At 37.2% G+C, this 21124-nt stretch overlaps 1 protein-coding gene across 1 annotated transcript in view; it reads left to right on the forward strand.

Annotated features, from left to right (window-relative positions):
- LOC124635655 (protein kinase C and casein kinase substrate in neurons protein 1) overlaps positions 1–21124 on the forward strand; it is a 129833-nt gene that overhangs the window by 15797 nt on the left and 92912 nt on the right. The window contains exon 2 of the mRNA XM_047171596.1: positions 3079–3168. The gene's annotated coding sequence lies outside the window, so the exon portion shown is untranslated. The remainder of the gene's footprint in view (positions 1–3078; positions 3169–21124) is intronic.

The raw sequence follows: 21124 nt of genomic DNA on the forward strand, positions 1-21124 counted from the left end.
GGAAACTTCTCCATTGATCGCCTCTAAACACGCCACGCCAAGTTACATGGGCATATTAATCATATTCATTCATACTTTGATTTAGGTACGACGTCGCTATTTAACAAGCGGAAAAGTGCCTTTTATGTTCAGAATTCTTTATTAAAATTTATGGGATCTAAGCATGGCATTGTATGATACTCTTTATCACTTCGCTTGGAATTTATTTTAAAGGCCCTGATGGGTCCGATGTGGGAACGTTATTTATTTACAGAGAAAGTTGGAGTCAGTGTCTCGGGTTCTCGGTAAAATGTAGGACCATAAATTGTTTTGTGCTTAGGCTGTGTCCTGAGCTTTAAATTACTCAATTAGTTTTGTTACTTCTAAGTTAGGTTAAAGGTAATAGATAATTATGCATGTTTTCATTATGGGTGAAAATCTTGGAATGACAGTCTATTAGTTTCAATCAATTACAATGCCAGTTCCATAAATATCCGCAATTCATTTATTTCCTAATACACAAAACTAAACGATGTTTTCATTTAATGCGCCATCACTGTCTTTTAAACAGGAATTTATCAGAAAGACAGCTGAGCACGACTTGCAATTTGAATATTCAACCAACTGTCTCTCTGAGTCAGGCGAGCATGTATTGTATATTCAAAAATGTTACCCCCCATGTTTCTTCACGTCCAGTTACACACCCCTCGTGTCTCCTTCAAACCCGTTCCTTAATACCCAGCAACGGCACGGTCGCTTGCGCTAATACAATTTAGAGGATTGCGGTCGACACAGACTTAGTCGACTCTTGGCCTCGTCGTGGCCTGATCCGTTTGCCGGCAAACAGGAGTCGACAACTTATTGTATGTTAAAAGGTAATGTGTAAGCTTAGGGTTTGACATGGATTGGTAATTTAGTTCCTGGAAAGCTGTTGTGATTGATCTTGATATTGGTGAATGGACTTCAATATTTGTCTGGTTTTAAATTAAGTTACCTTCTCAAATCTGGGAGATTCGCTAAAAATGTAATGCAACTAAATACGCTGTCCTGTGCGGAATTTCTATTGTTAATAGTTAACATTTGTATCTACATATTTCATGTAGAAAACCCACCTTGAATGCAAAACAATACAGCTTCCCTAGTCCATTTATTAAACAGGCAACACATACATAAAACATAATACTCATAACCACTGGAATTCTCCAAACGAAGCACCTTCCCCTAATCATTAAAACTCGCAAATTTTCTCTGACAAAACATCGTAAGCGCCACATTTTCCATTCCAAACTAGACTCAAGGTTCTTCGTTTTAAGGCTGGTTTTTGCTGAGTTGTCTTCGTGAATGGGTGCTGAGATGAGGGCTGGCCAAGGACGGCCATTGTCAAGATTTGCCCCGTTTGCGGGATGAGCTCGTGGGACCTAGATGTACATATTGTATATCGTAGATAGAATAAAGGTCACTTGGTTTTCGACTTGTTTTTTGCAGCTGGCAAGCAGATGCTACTTGAAAGAACAGTAAACGAGGGGTTATTATTTGACTCGATGTTTGTCTGTTGTAAATATTCTTTATCAGTTTTAGTATATGATTCTCATAGTGTCGTCCAACAATATTATGTTGTCAAACAAGGTTTAAGCCATTGTACCTAATTGATTAGTTTCAATTGATGAATTAATTATAGCGATCCAATTTTCTTTTACAACAACCGTTGAAAATTGGAAATAAAGATTTAGTTCAGGTAGATAATGTTATTATTAATTAACATTTTATATAAAATTAAAATTTTCATTTTTATGCGTAATCTTTTGGTTTTGTATCAGAATATTATCTTAAATAATATTTGACTAGCATTTAACCCGTCTGTCGTTTGTTAACTGTAGGCGTTCCAAATTAACTTAAACTTAGCTGCTACTGTCTTATCAAATGCTTTTAAATGGTCCCCGACGAATGGTTTAATGACCTCATTTTGTTAGAAAATACTTGAAGAACTGGCTTATCTGATGATGCTGAAAAGTTAGGAGTCCTTCTTGATAAATCAATGGTAATTGGGGATGATGAATAAGATATGCTGCATTTTAAACATGCAGCTGAAGGAAGAATTTCCCAATGACGCCGATAGAGTAACTAAAAATGTCGCGGGTCATAATAATCGTTACTTGATCTTAAATGAAATCATGGGTGCCTATCCTATTTGAGTACCAATGTGAGTCGCAGAGGTTAAGTTTAAATATTCAATTTTCACTTTTCGCAATGAATAAATTATTTACCTCAATTAAAATAATGAGTATATTGATCCTAGCTTGATAAGTGGACGGAAAACGGCTATTGTAAATCAAGCATAATAAACGTCCACGTATTATTTAACATAAATAATGGCGTGCGATAATTATATCCTGATGATAAAGTTTAGAGGAAAGTCATTCAGTAATATGGATTGCCACAATCCATTCTATTTTTGTGCAATCTGTTAATTGATATCATGAGGTGTCCCTCGAATTATAGAGCGAATGGAACACGAGTGTTTTCACCCTGTATTTATAGGGTTGAATTATTAAGATACAAATGGTGCATAGATCGTCACGCAATGGTCGAAATGAAATTTCCAATTTTAGCAGCAATATTTCTAGATTTTCACCGTTACGAATGTTATGCAATTGGCCCTCGAAGTATATCCCCAAAAAACTTCATAACTTATAGATCCGGAAGGAAGCAATAAGAAAGAAAAACAAAGGATACAAATGTTTTATTGCTAGGATAATGTAATCGTTTTGTAACAAGGAGAAATAAATATCCTTCGATTATAGAAGGAAGGATACGAAAAACTTTGGAAGGCAAAACGCAATGTTGTCACGTCCGTTGGCCGTCCCGTCAGTTATTGTCAGTTGCGATAAATCATAGCTAGCGAACGGACCTGCTTGTGGAAATACGGGAATAATATTTTTAAAATAAAGTAATTAAAAATCGATATTGTATTCCTGGACAATTGGTCGTGTTATTGCATAAATATGTACGAATTTCTTCAAAATTTTGCACCCTAACATATATTATCTCAATTATTTGCGTATTATGGTTTAATTAATCGCCCTTTTCTTTTGTCCACAGAGCTTGTGCATATAAGTGAAGTGCATCGATGAGACTTCACTAGGTCTTTGAAGAAAGAAAGCGTGGCCACGCTGCCCGGTTTACTTACATGTAAGTGACCTTGAACTTTTGTCATTTCAGGTAACATAAGAGACAAAACAATTTGAATAACACCAATGGCGTCAAATGTAGACTTGGAATATGCATTATGTATGAAACTGCAACTTCAAATCTGACCTTGATCTTGACCTCAGTGTCATACTCTCATCATCATCTACCAACCTTTACCCAGCTATCTTAGGATCGGCTTCCGTCACGGAATGATATTGAGTATCAGTATTTTCCTTTGAGCAACTAGCCACCATACGACCATATGATGTGGCTGTTACTTAGCCACGAGCATTTTCATACTCTGTGTTTCTCTAATCCAAGTTATCATAGCCATAAAAATGTATCCATATCATCAGAAACGTTAGTTTTACGACTGCTGATTCTCTTTATGGATCCTTCGTCGTATTATAGTGGATACTTAATTTGGTAACGACCGATGAAGCCGTTTTGTATGTTTACCAAGTATTTGAAGGCAGTATCTACGCTAATGCCTAAATTAAAATTGCCTTTTAGGAATATGCTTGTTAGGAGCCGTATAATAATATTGCTTAATATGAAGTTAGCATTTTAGATGTAGGTACAAAATCTAGGCTAATATTCTGAACAGGTGACCAACAAATAAATAAGTGCTATCATTTTGTAAATAAAGTCAGGTTGTCTTTTTATTTTTTCATAACGGTATGCGTTATTACGGTATGGCCCGCAACAAGGCCGTCTAAACTTAGCAACAGTGAGTCGTCAGCCACAATTTATCCCATCGCTGCCAATTGGAGGCACCCCCAATCATACAATAAGCACGGTCGTTGCACCCGACGTGGTTGTGCGATATATCAACGAATTAGCTCGTTTGTCCGTCCGTCGCGGTTCAATACGTGCATTTGTCGGATGTTCGTCACGGGCTTTGTGGCTGATTCCTAAACACACGTTAGGCTGGTAGGTACTTATAAACACATATATTGGGCTGGAACTTCCAAATACATTGTTTCAAAACAGAGATATATTTGTAGAATTTAGGATACACCTAGTATCTATTTCCTTGAGTAAAAAAGTGACCAAGGGATGTGGACGAAGCCATAAGAAACGACTAGTCGTTAATGAAGCAAAAGTTGAACGGGTGTCTTCCGTTTTTACCACTTTAAAAGCGTCTTCTTTTTCACCGAAACAGGAAACTTTGACAGCCGCATTGTTATTTTTGGCTGTATCCTGACATTTCCTTGCGTTAAATTAGTCGGTTTGCGCCAGTCCTCTTTTATCTAAATGCGGATTCTAATTTAGATAACTTCTACGGTAATACGCCGCCTTATGCTGATTCGCATTAAGATAAATTAAATGCCCCACAAATCTTTACATCCCCAACTATTACCGTTTTACTACTTATTTTTGTCTTTCTAGACACCAATTCACCATCGCAATAATTTAACGACTGAACAAAGTAACTGCTTACAAACAAATGCGTTCGTGATCAAGTCATCAAGACTGGATCATCACGACGGTATTCTGGTATCCCATAATAGTAGGTAATACACCTCATGTTTATATGGTAGTTCTGTCAATTAGAATGCAGGGTTCGTACCGCATTACTATAAGGAGGATCGGCGCACGATTCTTGCACGAACATCGGTCGTGCGTGGCGACTGCGTTTGAGGGTTAATAGGTGTCATTTGAGTATTACTTTTGCGCACTATTGGACTGTGATGGGGGATTTTTATCTTTGATTCAATTTGTTTATTTACATGATCCTTGAAGGTTACTGCGGTTGCATGTAATTTGTTCAAATGCGTAGCTTCGTATGACGTCATGCCAAGGGAGCTGTTTAAAAACATTAAGGGTCAATTCCCACTGAAAGAGCAGCGGCCGGCAGCGGCCGTAAGAGCACGGAAAATGTAAGAGCGCGGCGCGGTGCGGCGCCGCGCGGCCCGCCGCGCTCGCGCTCAATCCCTTGCAATTACGGCCGCTGCCGGCCGCTGCCGGCCGCTGCTCTTTCAGTGGGAATTGACCCTAAGGGGCCTAATATGACAATACTTACTGTCACGAAAAGGTTTATTTTAGTCCTTTTTAATCCCTGACGTTAAAAATGACGAGGTGTAGTAAGTACGAGACGTTGACGTATGTTTGTGTGTTTGTTGTGTATACTTTTTGTTTATCTTCATACAAAAATACATTATGTACTTAAAAGCCACCACGGGTACAATGCATTAATGTTGCAGCTTCCTCTGTTTATAGGTAATAGAAACATGGATACAAGTTGTTTACAAAACATATCCAAAACATCATTGTTTACGTATTTACAATACAGCCGGGTTCCTTGTTTACAAAACAGGTTAAACGCCCGGAATTAACTTGGCGCTTAATATTAATAGTTTCGCTTACACTGTTAGGCGATTATCACACTGCCCCGCATGATGCAGCGTAGTGCGTGGATGCGTTTTTTTCCGTTGTATGGAAATATCTCCGTTTGTATGGAAAACACGCATAGTCCAACACACTGAAAATGCATCCACGCGCGTTCATGCGGATCACGCACATACATGCGGAGAAACACGCACCCCCGCGCGTAGTTGCGGGGCGAGACGCAAGGTATGGCACACTGAATCCCGCAGTGACGCGCGTGATTTTGAATGGGCGTGACGTGTATATTTGAAAATGGAACTCGATGAGAGCCGCTGTGCGTGAATTTACAAAACGCACCTACGCGCGTGAGTGCGTGAAAAACCCGCACGATGATGCAGATCTGCACTCCCGCAAGAACGCGCGTAGGTGCGTCGACACGCAAGATGCAGCGTGATGCGGGGCAGTGTGAAGATCACCTTAAAGGCTTAAGTGAAGTTTTGGAATATGTCATTGTTGCTTGTTGGTCTTTTGTGTTACGCTTGTGAGGTAAGCCTGGTTTACTCTTGATGATAAAGTTTTACTTTATTATTAAGTGGAAGCGTGTAAAAGTAGACTAATAGAAGTTGGAGCACCTGATATAGCCTATAATAATTAAAGGGAATCAACCATCTGATTTGTTACCGATTGTTTTTGGCATTTTTTATCATCACTAACCCTTTAGGTCACAGTCATTCGATTTATAAATTTTTGCGATTCGATCACCTTTGACCGACCGAAAATCAGTCGCCCAGTTCACTCAATTATGAGTCAACATTCCACTTTAAAACAAGTCATCTGACTTCATCGAATCGAGTATCGCTCGCCTCAGACGGCGAATTGCGTAATTTTCTCGATTAATTGTCGTAGAAGTCGTGTTTACTAGCGCTCCTATTGGCGCGCTGTTACGCATGCGTCGTTACGTGATCGCGCGACTCACGCGCAGACGTAGCTTGTACGAAAGTGGGAAAGGTCAGTTGGTATGAGAAATGTCGGTGACCAAGTGTTTTATTGTTCTACTACGTGAGATATTTTGGGTATTATTTATTTTTATGCAAACTTCTCCCGACAGTCGTATAAAATATACGCCTTTGCTGATTTATAATGTAATTTAACCACCAGTACAGCTTTCTGATACAACATTGCATAGTGTAGGGAGAATCAGAGACTCTTAACTAAAACTGTAGATGGACCAAGCTGCTTGGGATCTGCTGCACGATAGATTTAACAGTGGTTTTCTAAAGTGGATCTCTTTTTGAAACTGCAAATCAGAAAGTGTTAAGATGAGCCCTTCTTTTCTCATTGTCATGCACACAAACTGGCTAGGCACTCAAACCCAACTTCTTTTCGTATCATTGCATAAAGGTGTGGAGAAATGTATGTGTATATGATAATTATTGTGTGAATAGCGTAGGCGCGGTTGATAACGTATTCGTGTATAACAGTGCGCTTACGCATTCAAGAGAAAATAGCATTATCGTCAGCAGACTCCCGTGTATTGTGGTTTTATTTTAGTGCGTATGAGTGAGATGTAAGCGTTAAATTGATATTACGTTAGGAATTGTAAAAGTGAGCCGAATGGAAGAAGTCAAATGCATAAAGGTATCTTTCCAACATTAAAGAAGATTTTTTGTCGTTAGCAGTTGCAGTCGGCAACCCGTCTCCAACTTGCTACATAATTTGTTGGGTAAGAACACTTTGGAAAAGAATTAATGCTACATTGGGTGATCAAACCGCAAATATGTTATGTAATAAATAAAACAAAGGTTTTATTAAGACCCCATGACTTGAGGAAGTACTAAACCTTTAAAGAGAATGACAAAACAATGGGAATAAAGACGTATTTCACAATAAACTGTTGTAATATTACATGCTGTTTTATGCTTTACGATGTAAGGGACGTTTATTTATAAACTATTCTTAAGCATGATCAAGCATTTGTTTGGCTGTTAATTTTATTTTTATGTCTTGTTACTAGCCTTCCTATGTTGTAGACAAAGATTTCCTGAAAGATCTGGTCTGTCTAATACTTAGATGGGAGACCAATTTGTCATTACGAGCTCCTTCGTGTTTCGGAAGGCATGCAGGGATTAAATTGATTGATCTCGACTGTCCTTTAAACTTCTGATAGTCGTTAAGAGTAATCAGAAGCCAGAAAGCCTTTCAAGCAGTTTTACTAGGGGCTGTCGGGTTTATCAGGTAGCTTGGTTAAAAAGATCAAATAGATAGGTGTCTCCTCCATGTAAAACACTGTTACTCAGTTGTATTCGGTAAGTCTGGATGCTAACAAGTTAATTATACGATTTCAGAGGACCATTATTATTTTTCACCAGTCGAGGTGTGTTAGCTAACTTAACCAAAAATTATCTTGAAATAACATAGACAAATTGTTCTACCATGTATCTTCTTAAGTTTTGAAATACATATTTCTCTCGTGCCTACAATATCTTTCATCAATCAGAATAGACAATGAGTTATATTTCATTAACACAGACATACCGACAAGATTTCTATAGCAAGTTACAATGGTCAAGTGTGGCAACATTGTTACCTAAAAGGGTTATTATAATTGAAGTTGATTTATTGATCTTAAGAATTGTAATAACACTCAAGGTTGCAGACACGTAGCCAATTATTTTTGTACATATAGACGCTAACTCATCAGTATTCTTGGAGTCATATTACCTTTAATTTTGTAACTAACTGTATTGCCTAGTGTATTACTTGGTATAATTTAGAACCTTAAGTATTTTGTTATTTTAAGTAATGATCAAACTTTTGCCCAGCTGTTTTGAACGGCTTCCAGGCTAATTGGACGCAGCTGAGTACCAGTGTTTTTAACACTATCTATTTATAAAAATTAATGCCGCTTTTCGTTGTGATTTTATAACTTAAGAACGGTTTTACCTATCCAAACCAAATGTGAAGCTTTGTTCGGACTATTTAGTAGATTGTTAATGTGAAGTTTGCACAAAATTGGTCGAGCGGTTCTTCATATATCACGCTTCTTTGTAACAAAGTGGTAGACTTCTTACATAGCGAAGCACGTACTTAGGACCACTAGTCGTTTCATAAAACTTGTGTTTATTTTTTACGTGTTTATAAAACTTCACACAACCTTTAAACACCACATTACAACTTCCTACGTTAAAAATTCTCATATCAAATCGCTTTCGTCACGCAAATAAAATCTAATTTGAAATTAATCATTTTTTCTCACTACTTTCACTTTTATTTTCTTTCATTCACACTTTACTATTAAACCTGTTTCTATGGCCTAGAAAATATTTCGATTTTTAATATTGCAGCTCTATCATAACAATATTTTAAGATTTAGTAAGGGTGTAGCTATGTGTGGGAACATTTTGAGAAACTGATATTAAAATACAAGCCGCTTCTAGTGTCGTTTTGCGTAGTGAAAGAACTATGTCCCACTCTCGGATAAGAAATAGCTTGTCTTCCGTATTACGAGTAACACAGGGACTTCAGGGATTAAAAAAACCGTTCGTATTCATCAAATTGGTACCTACCTAAAAACATGAAACAAACATCTCAATTTCTGTCAACAAATCAGCCAATGAGATCGCGCCTTTACAACATTTTATTACACAATGGTTGATTTAAGCATGTTTAGAAGTGAAATGTTGGTGTTATGTACTATCAACGGTACTCTCGCAACCGCGATAATATAATCGATGCCTTTACTGCATCGTAAAATACAATAACTTTTTAAATTAGGTAGGTAAATCGCAGCCATTTATTTTAACGAATATGTGATAAAAAACTTATAAATCGGGTACATAAATAATCTCTTACATAAAACTTGAAGTAATGCGTACTCCACCTCATTAATGTTTTTCTCAAAATACTAAATTAGGTACCGTAATAAACAAAATTGGGCTTGACATGGTTTCGCTCCCCGTTTGGACTTCTCTGCGCACCTGGTTAAAATGCATTTCTAATTGATCGTCTGCATAGTCTTTACCCAACTACATATGTTGGGGTCGGCTTCCAGTATAACCGGATGCAGATGACTTCCAGTGTTTTACAAGCAGCGACTGCCTATCTGACCTCCTAAATCCAGTTACAAGGACAAGGGTAAGAGACTAAGTAGTTGTCAGACTTTCTGGCCTCTGACTTTAAGCAAACAAACTCTTAAGCTTTTTATAAGTACTCACAGATATAAGATTAACATACATGTCAAATACTTTAATGGATCCTCTTTAGTCTTCCTTCTGCGTGTCCTATTTCCTTATTTCGTGGTTATGATATAGCGACATAAAAATAACGTGAATACCGAGAAAAGGCCTGTAATAAAATCCTTCACGTATTCAATGTTTTATTACATTAGCCAGCTTTCTGGGAATGCGACTGAATTGCACAGCGGGATTGCATAATATACCATTTTATATGCAAATATCAGCAAAATATGTGTGTAGTTACTAAGTTTGTGATAGGCTTCGAGAAAAAATAATTTAGGACCGCAGTGCCCATTCTGAAGGCCTTGATCTTTTCCATTAATTAATATTTTTGCCATAAAAATGCAACTCATCACAACCTCGATATTTACAAATGCCATAATTATTGCAAAATGTAAGCCGAAATAACAGGTTTGTTGTTGTAAAATATGTTTTAATTATATCTCGTTAAATGTTATGGTATTGCAACTTTAAAATGTGGCCTACTATTTTGTATTTTGAAAATAATATCGAAATATAAACTAGTTAAAAGAAAAAAGTTCATAGTTGTTCACTCTCCTTTTATCGCAGTCGGATAAACATTACGTACGATAAATATTCAAGACAAATTGTTTTCCTCTGGGTTTCAGTCGCGTCCCGTGGAAACTATTGCCTGTAATAGAATAAAATGTAACCTATGTTTTTTGGGGATAGTCAACTCTTGCTACCCAATAGTGAAATAATTTTTCAAATCGGTGCAGTCGTTTTGGAGCATTTGGGGTACAAACAAAAAAACCAAAAATAAAACCAGTTCAAATGTTTCCTCTTTATTAGAGACTAGCCGTTTTCCCGCGGTTCCACCCGCGTCCCGTGGTAACTACTGCCCGTACCGGGATAAAATATAGCATACTAGCTTCCGCCAGCGGCTTCGCCCGCGTGGTGTGTTGATAAAAAGTAGCCTATGTGTTAATCCAGGGTATCACCTATCTATATACCAAATTTCAATCAAATCGGTCTAGCCGTTTTTGCGTGATTAAATAACAAACATACATCCATGTCATCCATACATTCTCACAAACTTTCACATTTATAATATAAGTAGGATGTTACTCGTGGATAATGTAGCTTTTGAATGGTGAAAGAATTTTTAAAAACGGTCCAGTAGTTTTTGAGCCTATTCCTTACAACCAAACAAACAAACAAACAAAGTTTTCCTCTTTATAATATTTCTTTATTAGAGTATAGATAAGTAATAAGTATAGATTTGTTCCTAACTCACAGATGCTAGCAAACCTTACACACAGTTCCTATGTTCAGACTGTGATCATGTAATAACTCATTATAGACTTCTATAGCGATATTTATTTAATAGTTACTCATACGTAATAATGTGATTTATTATATAGACACAAATGCTGGTTCCATAACGATGTAGTTAGCAATAACTATGGCTGTTAGCGGTGTAACAGGTACCCATACATACTTACATATGTGTCGAAATCGTTAGTGGTAATGTTCTAGTTAGAAGCAAGAAAGTTATATATTTATATATCTATATGCATTGGTCATCAATACCTAACATTTATATGTTCAGAAAAGTATAGTATTTCCAATAGTTTACGATTGTATTAACGTAAACGATTGTAGAAATTGCATAACGTAACAACTTTGATAAGCATTGTTTTGCAACTGCATACTTTGATTCTCAACGTGCGTAGTTATAGCTGAACTGATTGTTATTTTAATCTATATTTAGTCACTATTGATACCTACTTCAACGACCCAAATAAACTACAAAAATATTACCAAAACCCCTTACAAGTGCCACTCAATAAATTATTAACACAATCAATAATAAATAATCAAGTGTCTTATACACGTGTATGATCGTGAATCACCATCACCGATCACCTTCGAGGTAAAAGTGAGATTCCAATACAAACACCGGTGACTAATCGCCTTAATAACTGCGCATTGTATAATAACTATGTATTACACTATTGTTTATTCATATGGTTCGTGGTTGAACAGTTCGTGGATTTTTGACGTAATTTATAATCAACTTCTCCTATAATATGTGTTAGGTAACAATTTTTGGATAAGCCGTGTCGAATCAGAGAACAAATGAAGCGGAGCAAAAATAAGCCGAGTGCTAAATTAACACGAGGTCAAAAAGCGCAAAAATTTTCACAGCCGCAATGATGTATACCGAAATTAAATACTGATGTCAGAAGACATTTGCCATAATGTTAAATCTTTCGGAAAAGCGTATTGGTTTATACCTGGTACTTAGTTTTACTTTTTTATTGATGACTAGCGACCCGCCCCGGCTTCGCACGGGATAACAGTATTTCCCCACCATATAATGAATGTTATTATACATTTAAACTTTCTTCTTTAAGCACTCTATCTATTTTAAAAAAACGCATGAAAATCGGTTGCGTAGTTTTGAAGATTTAAGCGTACAAAGGGACATAGGGACAGAAAAAGCGAGTTTTTTTATACTATGTAGTGATAGACTAACGATTGACCACTAGCATACTTTTACTGATGGATCGAGAGAGCATGCTTGCTTAGAAGTAACCTGTTCACTCTTGAAGAAGGTTCTACAGCATCACAACACTTTTACAGTTTCATTCGTATACTTTCGATCCAAAACAAATGAAGTACCAAACCAGATGACATAGAACCTACCACAGCTACACCGCAGGAGCGGAACTCACGAACAACTTGCGCCGATTCTTGCGCGTGCGCGGGTCGACCCGACCGTGCCCCTGTACCGTTATGACGTCGCCTTGTGGTAACATTATTGCAAGGCTTAGTAATGTTTAGATAAAATGGTTTTCTACAGTCAGAGAGATAGATGCATTTGACTTATGAAATAATTTGCTATCGAGTAACTACGTCTTGAATTTTAGGTGCTTCCCCTATTTCAATCCACATACAAAGTTACTATATAAATTCTTCTTCCTCCTGCCCTGTTCCCAATTTTATTTGGGGGTCGGCGCACTCATCATACTTCTTCTTCTTCTTTCGTGTCGATGACATTTCGTATAGTGAGACTACACTTTGTCAGCCCAATATGCCGCCACAGCGAGAGCACGGCCGATCATACTGACACTCACTCAAAGTTACTATATAAATACTGTATTGTACGCTCATTTTATTATGTTAATCGACTCGCCAACGCACCACCACACAGGTCGACAGTCTGACAACGACTGACTCCCCACCGCTCGATCCGGTATTTATAACCGAGTGACGTATGCGCACGAGGCGTCATAATAATGACATAACCTATACAATGATGCACATGTACCTGCATACACTACATCTCTCCCTTGTTGTTTTGATTTTAACCTTGTTTCAAAAAGTCCAACAATCAAACTCATAAATATTTTGGTAATTTCTTAAAGATCTATCAAACACCTGCAGCACAACAAAACCACGCTATCAGATCAGTCCACCGATCACACTGCCATCAAACTGATTTACTTTGTTCCGTTTCCATTTCATTTCCCTTTCCATTTAAGGAGACGACAGATATCGGTGATACTGCAGGACACTACATCCCTTCCCTTGTGAAATAAACATAAATAAAAATCCGTCCCTTTGCAGACGGTAACATACCAGCATCTGCTTCAGGCTCAACAAGACAAATTCGTAGCAGTGATATCAGGCCGGCAAGTTTAACTTCAGGTTTTGTAGCCGCTGTTCCGGCCCTGTATTATATCTACACTAGAGATGATCCGTCCATTTGGCAGACATCCCGCCAATCAGTCCATGTGAAATCAAGCAAGTCTGAAATATTGCTGTGCCTTCAGATAATGAGCACTCATCTTGCTTGGTTCGACTTCACTTAAAACTGATACAGAATGCATTGTTCCAAGGTAAAAGATCGGCATTAGGGTACCTCATCAATGCTTTTCACTCATTCAAAACCGTACGAGCCGTACGAGGAAAGTAATCACATAAGATCGTCCCAATTGAATGGTGACCTAGATGGACTGTTTCCAATTTGATGATGACCATATACTTTGTCATCCATTTAATGGCGACCACATACTTTGTCTCCAATTTAATGGTGACTCTATACTTTGTCACCCATTTAATGGTGACCACATACTTTGTCTCCAATTTAATGGTGACTCCATACTTTGTCACCCATTTAATGGTGACCACATACTTTGTCTCCAATTTAATGGCGACCACATACTTTGTCTCCAATTTAATGGTGACTCTATACTTTGTCACCCATTTAATGGTGACCACATACTTTGTCTCCAATTTAATGGTGACTCCATACTTTGTCACCCATTTAATGGTGACCACATACTTTGTCTCCAATTTAATGGCGACCACATATTTTGTCACCAATTTAATGGTTTAAATTGTAGTTCTATGTACGAGTTAAGTACTTTGTGTTCCTTGTAAGCAAGAGAATGCTAACTCAACTAATTTTGGTAATATGTAGTTTTTAATTTGAGAGTGGAATATCAAAGCCTATCATTATCTCAGCAATGTAACAAACAATCTGGTCTTCAACCCTATTGATCAGCGCTAGTACTTTGCACGTTTCTGCTAGTACACTCGCTGAAATTCTGATATAGGCTTTAAATACCCTACATCAATGTATGTCCAATATCTAGTCAAGAAACTGTAAGCTTCTTAGCATTCAACACCCAACATATGAATACCTTACTGCATATAATAGTTGGAAGCGACCTGCATCCAGCGTCTTCCGGTGACCTTTATAAGGTCGTCTTTATAAGGTATCTGTGGAGATCAAAGGGGGAGGCCTATGTTCAGCAGTGGACGTCCTATGGCTGAGATGATGATGATGATGATGATGATATAATAGTGCGATAGGAATACTTATATTTCGGTTAGGCATCCAAGAACACTATTATCACCGGACATTGCGTTCTGTAATGTTTGTTTGCTTTTATTAATGTGGTTTTCAAAAATTAAAGTAGTCAAAGAATTATTATGCTTTGATGGTAAGCTTTTTAGTGTCATGGTTACATATTGATTATAACGAAGGTGTAAAGTAACATTACGAATCAGATTTTAACTAATTAGAACCATATTATGTAACGAACGCACTTTAACAGGTGTCACTAACTTTGCACTATATATTTTGAAGCTGTGACATTCTGCATCACCATAAAATAGAAGAGTCCCTGACCCTCAACTCATGCTCTTCTTCCTTTCAACAAGGTGACAGCAGCTCACAAACAGTTTTCTAGTCGATGCAATTTTCCTTTTGCAAAACAACCGCTAAACTTTCTAAAACATTTGTCTACACATAGATAAATGTGGGATTCTAATTCTATATCTCAATTTCATGAGCAGCTATGCTGCTCTCATGTCATACTTGACCTCATCAATTTGATGATCAGCTTTGTGCTGCTTCCATTTTTAATATTTTACGCTTTTCCAATTTCATGACCGCGTATAGGTAACGTAATATATATTTTTTTTTTATGTAAGTATAGTTGGCTGCATAAGTATGTTTATAGTTTCGTTCAAAAGCGCTTACCCTTTATTGCAGCTGACTTTATCTACGTTGTTTTAGTTAGACAACCAGAATATAAAAATATTATTATCTTTTATAGGGACAGCACCCCAGTAAATTTTTAAACGATTTGGTGACTAAGGGCAATTTTACTTCCTATACTTTAAGGAACACTTACTCAGATTATATTTTGCAGTAGGACTTAGGAACTTAATAATATTTTAGTTATTATTAACCAAATGTCGACGCAACTGTGTAGTTCAATTAGCACAAAAGAGTAATAAATGTCGATAAATGTAAATAGTGATAAAGTTCTTTACCTCTCATGCGAGTCCAATTGTCTTACGGTAACCTAAGATTGGTGTTCTAAGATCAATTATTATTAACCCTAACGCTATGGACACAAGACATTATTTTGTTAATAGATATCCATCCCACCACCCATATGGATCTTATCTTATGGGATGGGTTGAGGAAATTACACAACTTTATATTACAAGTAGGTGTGCACTTCAAGAATATATTAATGTGATGATTTATTAACTTGAGATCAATAAATGGATTCTATTTCATATATGTTCATATATGGTTACGTTATTCGCTCCTATGGAAGCATATTCTTCCACAACTCTCAATGTACTTATACTGCTTATTGGTACTGCAATACTGTAAAACATAATTTGCAAATAACAATATTATAATGAGGGCCACTTTGTTAAACTATTTGTAAACACCAATGTAAATCAATAAAAAAGAGGCTAAGATACCAATTAAAATTCATTCAAGCCTGAGTCTTGAAGGTTTTAAAAGCCCACGCAATCATCAACTTTTGAGAACTTGATTGCAACAATCATCCATGAGCTAATCATCATTAGACAGTTCCCAGAGTAAGTATCTACATTGGAACTCCTTCCAGGTATCATCCTTAAAAGATTTTTTGGCACAGATGAGAAGGCCCAGTTGGGTAAATGATGATGATGTCCTCCTAGCCGATTATCGGCTACGGCGGCTGTACTCACGTAAGGGGATTAGCCAACTGCGCAGGACATATTATAGTGCACAAGCATTTGCGCAGACACAGGTGCACTCACTGTTCCTTCACTCTCATAACCCGATGGGACGGCAATCCGACACGACCGGAAAGAGATCAGGCGCAGGACCGACATTTACGTGCTTTCTGATGCACGGGTGTATCAATCACCAACTTCCAGGCCCGACCCGGGAATCGAACCCGAGACCTCGTGCTCAGCAGCCGCGCTTGCAACAGCTAGACCAACGAGGCAGTTGGGTAGATAAAGTAGCATTGTCAAATAAATCACAGATTGCTCCAATGCTTAGTTCCATATTCTTTTGATCTAAGAGTTTTATATGAAAGAAAGAAAGAAAGAAAGAAAATACATTTAATTACGTAATTGAGGACGCATATATATCATACGCATATATATATCAACCTAAAGTACTGAAATTACAATTGTGAGCTAGCATGTTTACCAAAGATTCTATCTATTGAATACCAAAATTTTGATCCACATTTTCCAGCTAGTATTGCTGCTTGTATGCTGTTCTACTGTTCTGTATCTTCTGGAATATCTCTGTTGTATAACAACCTCTTTAATACAGCAAAATAAAGTAAAAGTATTGAAATTATACCTAGGGTGACTGAGCAACTGTTATAATTAACACTATTATGGGTAGGCAACCCACTAGAGGTGTTGATGGACTTGGATGTTGTGCATAGGTGAATACATACCAGTATAGCTGGGCGAGTTCTTCAACATACATGGCCAACCTACTACGGTCCCTCAATGTGCTGTTTGTTTAACTAGATACCTAGCACATGTTTGTCATTTGTAGAACCGTTGAGTATATAACCCACCAGTTTGTTCTTGTAATATCCTCTATATTGCAAGCACTTGAATTAAGTTAGTTAAGTACCAGAACAATATAGCAGGTATAAGTTGTTGACTAGACTCTGAGAAGTTAAGTTTGGAAGCTTTTTATGATCCAAATCACCGGGCACAGAAAATATAAAAATTATCAAGATTTACTATTTAGTTGTTGCAGTAGTTGACAACTATCGCCAGATAATTTATGCGTGTACAGTCAATTGAATGACCAGTAGACGTTCACTACCGTTAACTGTCAAGCTGTCAATTTAATGACCAGTAGATATAGACTACTGCCAACTGCCAAGCTGTCAATTTAATGACCAGTAGATATACACTACTGCCAACCATCAAGCTGTCAATTCAATGACCAGTAGATATAGACTACTGCCAACAATCAGGCTGTCAATTTAATGACCAGTAGATACACACTACTGCCAACCATCAAGCTGTCAATTCAATGACCAGTAGATATAGACTACTGCCAACAATCAGGCTGTCAATTTAATGACCAGTAGATACACACTACTGCCAACTGTCAAGCTGTCAATCTAATGACCAGTATATCTAGACTACTGCCAACTGCCAAGCTGTCAATTTAATGACCAGTAGATATACACTACTGCCAACCATCAAGCTGTCAATTCAATGACCAGTAGATATAGACTACTGCCAACAATCAGGCTGTCAATTTAATGACCAGTAGATACACACTACTGCCAACCATCAAGCTGTTAATTCAATGACCAGTAGATATAGACTACTGCCAACAATCAGGCTGTCAATTTAATGACCAGTAGATACACACTACTGCCAACTGTCAAGCTGTCAATCTAATGACCAGTAGATACACGCTACTGCCAACTGCCAAGCTGTCAATCTAATGACCAGTAGATATACACTACTGCTAACCGTCAAGCTGTCAATTTAATGACCAGCAGATTTTTGGAATAGAATAGGTCTTTATTTGCTTAGAATGCAGGCACTTACAAAATAGGATTGTAAACAACATAATAAGATCCGTGTACATTCCGCCTTGTTGGCATGCAAGCACAACAATTATTAAACACAATTGATTATAAGGCAAATAGGTTATTGTATTATATCCTCTAGGAAATCCCACCACTGCTAAAATCGTCTTGACGACAATTCAACAACCAGCAACTTTATATTGCTTCCAATAAATGCCTATTATTGAATAAACTTTGATGCAGGTTTAAGAATGAGTAAACTGATCACCAAGTAATGATTTTGTATTATAAATTACTCATTTGATAAATATTAACACCTGCAATAAATATTGCTACTTCCATTAGAATTGTAGCAAGGTAAACTTAAACAAAGAATTACGTAAAAAGGTTAAAATTTGTTTGCAATTCGGGTGATACATACATGAACATAAAAGTTATGTATACTTTGTCATTCTACTCTCTTCCCTTCCTTCTTTCCTTTTGCACTTTTTAATATGATTGAATATTAACATCGGTCAGAGGTTACTTGTTATCAAAGCTTATTTAGCATACATTAATTTGGTATAGGCATGAATAGGACAAATTATTTAGTATAACCTTGTATATCAAATATTTTTCTGGATCACAGAACTAATAGGTAGTTCAAAATTATAAAAATTAGATAATAGGTAACTGTTGGTCCAAACACTCACGGTTTTATCCTCGTCGCCAATGTATTGTACGCTCATTTTATTATGTTAATCGACTCGCCAACGCACCACCACACAGGTCGACAGTCTGACAACGACTGACTCCCCACCGCTCGATCCGGTATTTATAACCGAGTGACGTATGCGCACGAGGCGTCATAATAATGACATAACCTATACAATGATGCACATGTACCTGCATACACTACAAATACTATTTACTAATTTAGCACGGGGGTGCTTGCGTTCTACGAGTGTACAGTCGAGGGATAATTTCGAATCCACAATGCTGAAAATTCGATGTGGATACCATGGTTTGGTTCAATGTCAAGGTCAGGCAATCCCCCGAAGTCTCCTTGATCGATTCCTTGGTAGAAACATTTTTGCATCAACACATGAAAGTTCCAATCTTATGTCGTTACGGGTAATCAGAAGCCAGTAAGTCTGACACCAGTCTAACCAAGGGGTATTGGGTTGCCCGGGTAACTGAGTTGAGGAGGTCAGATAGGCAGTAGCTTCTTATAATGCACTGGTACTCAGCTGAATCCGGTTAAACTGGAAGCCCACCCCAACATGGTTGGGAGAAAGGCTCGGAGGATGATGATGACATGAAAGTTCCAATCTTTCCTTCTGCATTTCAATTTGCATTAATAATTTTGACTCCAGTCTAAATGGAACGAATCAGATATTAGACGCTTGTATCAAGGGTTATGGCAATGCTACGTCGATAATGGCAGTTTAATTACAAGCAAACCATAAAACAATCACCATTCCTACGTTTTCTACTCATTTATGAATGGCTATGAGTACGCATCGTGTTCTCGATTACGTTTCTGTTATTCATTTCTAAGATATTTCCAACGATACATAACGTTAGGCTGGTCTCTCGTACTTAACAAACTCAATTTTTATGACCAGATACTTGAAATTACAAAACTAAAATTAATTTTCTAACTTTATGTCGTATCATCCTGAGAAGTATTATAAAGCTTAACACTGATTGGAACTTAATCATCCAATAACAATGAATAGCTTATACTCTGTGTAACGTTGCAAAGAGCTTCAACACTGGACAATGGCTAAATGAAAATGAAAATGTCAAAGATAAATGAAGACATATCGACAGACAACTCATTCTAACGAACACTGAGGTTACAGCAGAGGTAAATAACATAAACTCACAAGATATAATATAGATTTCTACTCCGAGATCAACGATAGATGATCATTTATAAGCAGCAATGATTGACGGATGTCTTTATAACGGCAATGCATGTGCCATAAACTATAGACGCGTAAGTGAAAGTGCGTGTCTATGATGTTTATGTTCAGCCGTAGTTGTAAACGTTATGAAATTGATTATGATTACTTAGCGTGTTTTAGAAACTCTTGTTATCTTGGGAAAATGTTGATAAAGCTCTGATTTTTTGAGCGGTTCCCACTCTTTGAATTTTAGCTATACCTACGACCAACATTCGTCTTGTGTAGAAGAATAGGACTGCCCGGGTAACGGGCTTGAGAAGATCAAGGAAGCAGTGGCTCCTTGTAATATATTAGTACGATTCTAGCTTAGTTAGGAAGAGGCTAAGCAAATAAACTCACTGCGATTCCAATGGCATGATATTATTTATCAAATGAGGACTCACCTAGTATGTCCGTCATGTATGATAGAACACTCAATAGAAATTATCATAACAGTATAAAATCAGTTTAACCTTGATGCCCTTTTTATAAACTCCACCAACGAAACGGATATTGGGCTCGAACCTGCCCTTGGAAGACTGATGGCCCATGACGATGCACAATACCTCATTGTACTAATATCTGGTTGACAAATACTCATTGAGGTCGATGGAAGTTTATTCAATAAAAAGAGAGGAGGAAATTGTCTGATTTATATTTAGATTTTATTGGAAGTGTATTTTGGTCTCATTAACCTTTAGAAATGTTTTGGTATTTGGAAATTCGTAATCAAAATTTCAACCTGTCAAGTCAATTACCTTTGCAGCTTTAATAAAAGGTCAAAGAGCAGAAATCAAAAGTGGTGTGGAATCTCCACAAAATGAAGTATTAGTGTTGCCAAGTTAAGCAAAGGCACGTAACACACAAAGTAATTCAAACCCAAGCGAATCCTCTTTAACACGGATCAATAATAACTGTTATTATACAAAATGTGAACATGAAACCTGTTATTAGCAATTTTTATCAAACACGTTACGAAATAGCCTTGGAATTCTCGTGTTTCGCGACTGCGACAGTATGTTATTCAACCATATGAATAACAGATAACTGGAGCCCAGATAAAAGTTCTGAGCAGAACAACATTGACCCATTGCCCTACTCCTTT

The sequence above is a fragment of the Helicoverpa zea genome, chromosome 13 (genome assembly GCF_022581195.2).
Source record: "Helicoverpa zea isolate HzStark_Cry1AcR chromosome 13, ilHelZeax1.1, whole genome shotgun sequence".
In the NCBI taxonomy this organism is placed as follows: Eukaryota; Metazoa; Arthropoda; class Insecta; order Lepidoptera; family Noctuidae; genus Helicoverpa; species Helicoverpa zea.